The 7,885-nt window shown below is 38.8% G+C and overlaps 1 protein-coding gene across 6 annotated transcripts in view; it reads left to right on the forward strand.

The window, feature by feature from the left end:
• TSPAN8 (tetraspanin 8) overlaps positions 1–7,885 on the forward strand; it is a 208,448-nt gene that overhangs the window by 111,044 nt on the left and 89,519 nt on the right. Inside the window, exon 1 of one of the 6 annotated variants that reach the window (XM_077775211.1) lies at positions 4,542–4,560. The exons of 4 other annotated variants lie outside the window; for them this stretch is intronic. The gene's annotated coding sequence lies outside the window, so the exon portion shown is untranslated. Of the gene's footprint in view, positions 1–4,541; positions 4,561–7,885 lie in introns of those variants that run through there. One more of the 6 variants, XM_077775209.1, reaches the window with a different exon arrangement.

Consider the following 7,885-nt stretch of genomic DNA (forward strand, 5'->3'; position numbering starts at 1 on the left):
CATTTGTATGATTCAGAGAAAAAAATGAGTGGACTAACTTATACCCCAGATCAAACCAGAACTGAATACTTTCCAGGGTTTTAAAGCATCTGGAAAATCTTTCAACATTGTCTCTTCTTTTCGTCCTATCTTTTCACTTATTTCTATCCAAGATCGGGGTGGGGGAGCTGAAATGTCGTGAGAAAGTTATATTCAACTCAAGTTTATGTAAGAAGAACCAATGCTTTTTCCTACTTGACTTCCATTCCAATGTCGCATACTTAAGGGCTGGTCTTTTAAGGGTGCCAGCATTCCCCTGAACCAAAATAAGCAAACATTCAAGTACTTTGAATTCTCTTCCTCAAAATTATGCTTCATTATCCTGGGATCCTGACAGAATAAAAGACCACTGCTGAATAAAGGTTTTCACATTTATCTGGGTATGGAGTAATATGGAGGAATTTATCCTTTGGATTTACCTTTTCCTATTTGAATCTTATCCTGCATAATTCCTGGCAAATTTGAATTATCGTCTGTATAAAGAAGAGGCAATCAAGAGAAAAGCTCCTCCTTTTATCCCAGAATCCCCCAATCCACAGCCTAGTCCTGCAGTTTAAAGAGACTTAAGGGAGCTCTGCTATAAGACATTGTCCCACTGACGGGGTCACTGTTAGAAATCACTTTGAATGAAGGCATTGAAGACCCCTGTTAAAACACTGCTTTTGTGTATAAGGACCCTGAGTGAATTAAGACCGGAGAATTTTCCACTGTGGATTTCATAAGTCCTTGTACCCCCACCCTCAAATCTCTTGAACCCCCATAGCTTTTCTTCCCATGCCCTCTTGCATATGACTTTAACCCCTAATTCTTCCTCTTCAACTCTCTCAATAAAATCCAGACTGCCCAAACAATGGCTCTTATTCCGCAAGAACAATCCTTGTATTCCCATTTCCGAAACTAGCTGGGCTGCAGCCAAACCCTGTCCTGCTAAGCCTAGCTGAATGTTGGCCAACCCCCTCCTGCTAAAGCCATGCAAAATTTTCCGCTGTCTTTCTCCAAGTTAAAATGCTTCTTTGGAGCCTTCCTTCACAGCCTTATGCTAATGGCTCTCTAGTTGATTTTATTCCATAGATTTGCTGCTAAGATTCAGGCAAGATTGGCCCCTTTGCTGTTCAGCCCACGCCACTTCATTAGAGGATCAACTCCTTCTATGTAATAGACCAGTGCCTGGCTCTCTTGGTCTTGAAGTACTGTCTAAGCCTTTATTCTTCCTCTTTGTCTTGTATACAAATTGTATACATCTCTTTGTTTGATTTGTTTCTACTAATAGCAGTTTTCAGTCATAGTGGGGCCATGAGGCTAAGGAGATTTTGTTAGCTTGTTCAGGGCACTTGAATATAGACTTAATATTATAAAGCTAATAGCACTAAAATTTGGAAGGTCTGTGAGTATTCTAGGACTTTAGCGGCCACCCTGGGGGACTTGGTATACAAATAAGACAATCCATTTTTATGGTACCTTAGCATCAAAGGATTCAATAATTCCAAATATTTAACGGTCAACAAGTTTTTTTAACTGGTCCGAAGAGGCCTTTTAAAGACAAAAATCTTTGGGGTGCCTGGGTGGCTTAGTCGGTTAAGCGTCCGACTTTCACTTAGGTCATGATCTCGCGGTTCGTGGGTTCGAGCCCCGCGTCGGGCTCTGTGCTGACTGCCCGCTCAGAGCCTGGAGCCTGTTTCAGAGTCTGTGACTCCCTCTCTCTCTGACCCTCCCCTGCTCACACTGTCTCTCTCTCTCTCTCTCTCTCCTAGAAATAAATAAAACATTTAAAAAAAAATAAAGACAAAAATCCTCTAAAAGAAAAATTATAAGATTACTTCTCATAAGGACTCCTTAGAAAAAGCTAATAAAAATGTGGAGGATCTAAAAAGGCAAACTTAAATTCTCTTTTTTCTGTTTTGCCTCATCTTTGGATTGGCTTTCCATCTGGCCTCCTGTCTCTCAACTTTCTTTCCCATGGTTTGTCCCTCCTCCTCCTCCTGCACGTTCTCTCACCCCCTCTTTCCTGTTCTCCACTGCCCCTTCATAAATATAGTCCTTTCACTGGAGAATGTTCCTTCATATCTTTTAATACAGATGGAAATGGCCCCACATCTTTAAACCTTGGTCAAGGTCAGGTTTCCATAATGTAGCAAAGGACTTTCTAATCCCTTCTAAGGAAAGTCAAAAATTAGTTTAAGAATTTAAGCCTTGTCTTAGGAATTTATAGTCAGGGACTCCCTGATCTCTTTCAATTAGTTCATCTCTTTGTGGGAACCAGAGATGCTATGTTTGAAAAGCATGATGGATTGATTAATAAAGTGATAGAAAAAATGTGACAAAATTTAATTGCAGGTAGATATAAAAAGTATACAAATAGGACAAGCTGTCTTAGCTATTCCTGAGGCCTTTCTTGTCAAAACCAATGGGTCAAAAATCCAATTATGTAAAGAAGGAGGAAAAAAACGATACTTCCCTAATTTCAGAGATCGCATAACTACTACCTTCTAGAATATGCTATTCTCAGTAGGATCAAAGATATCACAACTGCCCTAATCACCTTCTTTGTTGATGGTCTTATATCTGAAGTGACAAATTTAGTTAGGAAACAGAAGATAGAATGGTAGACTGTCTTCTCTCTGAACTACAAGAGCTTGATGAGCACATTAAAGATACTTTGGCTCAGAAAAAAAATACTGATTAAATTAATGTCTCTTCAGATTAAGCAATTAGATAAACACAGGAATAAAAACTGTCTATAGCCAGTCTAAACAAAGATATATGTGGATGTTATAAGGAAAAGGGAAACTGGAAAAAACCTTACTCTGCCTTAAGTTGAAGGACAGAATCTAAAGTAATAAAGGACCAACTTTTGTGACAGAACGATTCCCTTCTGAGTAAGTAGATCCTTTGGTTTGCCCAAAATTGCCTTTAAAACAAAAGGGAGAAGTTTCCATGCAATTGCAAAAAATCCAAGGATGTTCCTTTTTTGTTGATACAAGACCTACACATTCTACCATAAACCTACCTTTCCATCATTCTTTCCTTGGAGTAACCAAATGGCAGGAATTTCAGATACTCCTCTCACTAATTAACATGCTTTTCTGCATAATGATTCCATTCTGATGGATCTGTTTGAATGAGGACTACTTTGCAGATGAGGTGCTACTCAAATGTGGAGTGGGCAACTTCTTTCTGAAGCTCCATGGAAGAGAAGATATTTTATTTTGGTACAGATTAACTTCCCAGTACCAGAGATGTTGCCTGAGACAGATTCACCTATAGCCTTCTGTAACTTAAAAAAAAAATGCACCTCAAAGGCTCCTGTGCTTGCACTCCCTAATTACCATAGGCCTTTCATTCTATTTGTATATGAAGCACCCAAAGATAAGCTTTGAGATTTCTAATTCAAAAGCACAATGGGCTTCAGACATTCATCATGCATAGTAGCCTCACACTTTACCCGGTAGGAAAAGCCTACCCTTTCTGTCTGCCCTCAGTGACAACAGTAGCACAGGTAATTGGGGCTTCTATTGATTTAGTTTTAGGATCTCATCTTTTTTAAAAAAATAGTTTATTGTCAAGTTGATTTCCATTTAACACCCAGTGCTCATCCCCACAAGTGATGGGCATGGAGGAGGGCACATGTAGGATCTCGTCTTAACATTATGGTCCCTCTTGTCATTCAGACCTCACTCTTCAATGAAAACACTCAATGTCTTTCTGCTTTGAGATTGACTTTCTGTGAAATCCTTCTCTTCTCACTCACACATATTTTTATCCATTGCTGTAGCCCCTAGACTGCCCTTCCCCCAGCTTTCTTTCTCTCCCAGAGGAGAAAAAAAACCTAATGACTGTAATGCACTTATTTAGGAATTTTCCTTATTTCACTCTAATCTCTTTGAAATTCTTTGACAAGCCAGATTTAGAAATGTTTATAGATGGAGACTATTAGAGAACTGAACAAGGAAGCTGTCGAGCTCAGTATGTGATAGCAACTCACTTAGACTTACTCAAATATTATCCTTTCCCAGGGGCCAAATCTGTACAAGTTGCTGAAATTGTAGCACTTACTACAGACTTCTAATTAGGTAGAGATAAGAGAGGAATTAACTATACGGATAGCAAATATGATTTTGGATCATTCATGATTTTGGTATGCTTTGGAGGCAGTGTGGCTTAACTGCATCTGGTATTTCAATTAAACATGGTAGTCACATAAAATTCCTATTAGATGCTTTGTTTTTCCAAAGGAACTGGCTATATTAAGGTTGGGCCCCATAATAAAAAGCAGACTCAAGAAGCAAAGGATAATGCTTTAGCAGATTACTATACTAAATAAGTAAGTTGCTTTAACACCTCCAGGCTTTCCAACAAGACTAAGAGTCAAAGCCAAGACTAACTCCTAACTATTGACATTAGGATTTGAGTTAATTTTAGTATCAAGCAATAATTATGAAGAAGGGTATTGGAAACGATTAAATTTTTTCTCTTCCCAGGTAGCTATGATGGCACCAAGATAGTCTATTGATCTTCCCCAAGGTACTGAAATGGATTTTCTCAAAAAGTGTTGCATGCTATCACTCATTATGGAAAGAAATTTTAAAAAGAAAAAAAAAAACCAACATCATAGGGACACCTGGGTGGTTCGATCGGTTGAGTGTCTGACTCTTGATTTCAGCTCAGGTCATGATTCCAGGATTGTGAGATCAAGTCCCATGTTGGGCTCTGCACCAAGCATGGAATCTGCTTAAGTCTCTCTCTCTCTCTCTCTCTCTCTCTCTCTGCCTTGGTCCCCTGCTTATGCTTGCACTCTCTCTCTCTTTCTCTAAAATAAAACAACAACAACAACAACATCATAAATAAGCATTGGTGGAGACATTTCAATAAGATTTTAGAGCATATCCTTGGTGCATTTCTCTTCTATCAAACCTACTATCTTGAGAAAATTGTAAAGCTGGGGCATAAACACAAGCCAAAACCTTTAGGATCTTTTGAGCATCTATTTACAGATGGGTTTCATTCAGTTATTCATCTCATGTGGTTATAAGTATGTCCTTACTATTGTATCTATTTCTTGCCACTGCTTTGATAGTATAAAAAAGCTTTAAGACTTTGTGTTTTCCACTTGACAATACCCACCTATTTGTTTGGCGATAGAGGTACCACTGAAACTTGTAAAACTATCAGAGGAACTTTAGTTACTGAGGCCAAAGGGTTTGTACTTAATTCTCATGGCCATTAGGGACAGTCTAACAGAAACCTATAGACTATCCCTATATGTAATGGTCACTGGATGCCCAGGGAATCTATAGATCTTACCCTCCATCTTAACTTCTCTTTTATAGTCCAGTATGGCACAATATTATAGGGGATTAATTTAGCAGACTCACGTTTATAATCAACAGGTCCAAACAGCTTTTACCAATAATAATCCACAGGAACCCTTGCATGACCTTCAGATTTGAGTCTTGGATTACAAGAAATGACAACAACATAAGACTATTCTCAAACCTCATTGGAAAGGGCCTTATCAGGTGTTGTTAAGTACACAGACTCCAGTAAAACTTCAGGGAATCCCAATCCTTGGATCCTTGTCTCCCAGTTATAAAGTTATAATACATCTACTTGCTGGGCTTCTGTGTCAACAGGAGATCTAAAACTGAGAATCCTTTGGAATTTTCCAGAAGGTGACATCATGAAGGTGTTAGTTTTTCCAAGATGTTTGGACCAAGCAGCAGGTTGCTGGATGTTATTAGCTTGTATCCAAAGTCTTTAGCTCAAGACCCCTGCACCCCAAGAGTAATTCGCTACAATATACTCTCATCTCTTTTTCCTATCTTTCATAGCCATCTTTGATATTCCTAAAGTTTCTTTTCATCATCTTTTTTTGTTAATTCAATATAATTTTCTCTAGGTAAATCAGGAGAATGAAAAACATTACACAATCCTATTGATGCCAAACTTCCCTTCTCCATAAACTCAGGGTGGAGATAGGATTTTTTTTTTTTTCTGGGATAACCCCAGATCGGGTAGGATATTGGCTAAGAGGCATTGTCCAAGACCTTTACATAATTCTTATGTCCATACCTATCTCCACAGTCATTTGCCATATTCTCTTTAGAATTTTAAATGACTCAGAATTTTAAATGTCACTCACTTGGCAAATGATTAAAATTGGATTATAAAGACAGAATGCACAAGGATGATAGGAAAAAGAGGGATAATTTTAAGAAAAGCCTTAATGACAGTCATACTAAAGAATCTGCGACTATAACTGTCTCAAGTGGTATAGATCCAGAGGGCTGAACAAATGAAGACTAGGTTAAAGGATGAGACTCAGTATGCCCGTTGACCTAGAGGAGAGATTGTGAGAATTTCCCACTGTGGTCTTCTCATGTCCTGGTCTCCTTCAGATGTTGCTCCTACCCTTCTGGCACATGGCTTTAGTTCCTATTTATCTTCATCCTTGACAAAATCCACAAATGCCCAAACAATAGCTGCTGATCTACAAAAAGTAATTTCCTTTATGCCCAATTGAACTCTGGACAGGGAAGTGAGAAGGATGGAACAATGCTTAGCAAAGGGAGAAAATTCTAGGACAATGAGTAACGACAAGCGGATAAGGGAGGCAAGAATTCAAACACTGATTTTGGGAAGCCTAGAAAAATATCCCATAAACCCAGACACAGCTTTGCATGAAATTTTAACCATCCTAGAGATTCATATTTGATATAGAAACTGTATCAGGTAGGATAAAAGCTGTAGCATTGAGACCCCAAAAGGCAATAACTTATAGAACAAAGTTCTCTTTTTTCACAACAATCCTTGATTTAACAGTCCAGATTTGGACATGTTTCTAATCCATGTGGACATTTAGAGGTATGCCATCTTGTGGGTCCATTATCCTTTAGAGCACAGCAGAAGCTAGTGACAGACACTAGCTTTTGGTCTATAGAAAGGGGGAAGAAGATGTACAGTAACACATGTCTTGTGTCTTAAGGCCTAACTTCAAGGGGCACATACCACTTCTGCTCATATTCTGTTGTTGAGAAGATGGTCAAATGTTCACACCTCGCTGCAAGAAGGTCTGAGAAACCTGTATTAGCTGAGCAGTCATGTACTTTATATTATCTATCTATCTATCTATCTATCTATCTATCTATCTATCTATCATCATCTATCATCTATCTATCTATCCATCCATCCATCCATCCATCCATCCATCCATCCATCCATCTATCCATCTCTAGCCTATAAATCCCTTCTGGATTTGATTCCAAAGTCTTGAGGAGTTATGAAAGCAAAGCAGACTTGTGATATAGATAAAGTGATGAGTATTTTGATAGCTGACCACTCAGCGTCTATTTCCTTTCCATCTTTTCCAAGGGAACACCCATTCTCTCAACTAGAGCCGCTTGCTGGGCATACTCCCTTGTAGTCTAAGGTGGTCGTATGACACAATCTAGCCAATGAGATGTAAATGATGTATTTCTGAGAGTCTTTTCCTTCTTTTTCTTTTATATTTTTATATGTTTATACTTCTTTCTGCCTGTGCACAGAGGCACAGATGTGATACTTGGAGTAGAACCAACCATCTTAGATGAACCATAAGACAACCAGAGTGAGGATGAAAGCAAAAATGTCAAGGATGGTAGAGCTGAAAGATGGAGAGACTCTGGGTCCTTGATGACCCATTGGATCATAAAACTAGTTATGTGAGCCAGATAAACCTTTCTGTGTATAAGACAATATATGGCAGACACTGTACTATTTGCAGTTGAATAGGTTTCTATGAAATGGGGAGGCAGAGTGGAGAATGAGAGAGAGAGAGAGAGAGCGCACACTCCCTCTCTCCCCCTGCCAG

This window comes from Crocuta crocuta, unplaced genomic scaffold (assembly GCF_008692635.1).
Source record: "Crocuta crocuta isolate KB4526 unplaced genomic scaffold, BGI_CrCroc_1.0 scaffold97, whole genome shotgun sequence".
NCBI lineage: Eukaryota > Metazoa > Chordata > Mammalia > Carnivora > Hyaenidae > Crocuta > Crocuta crocuta.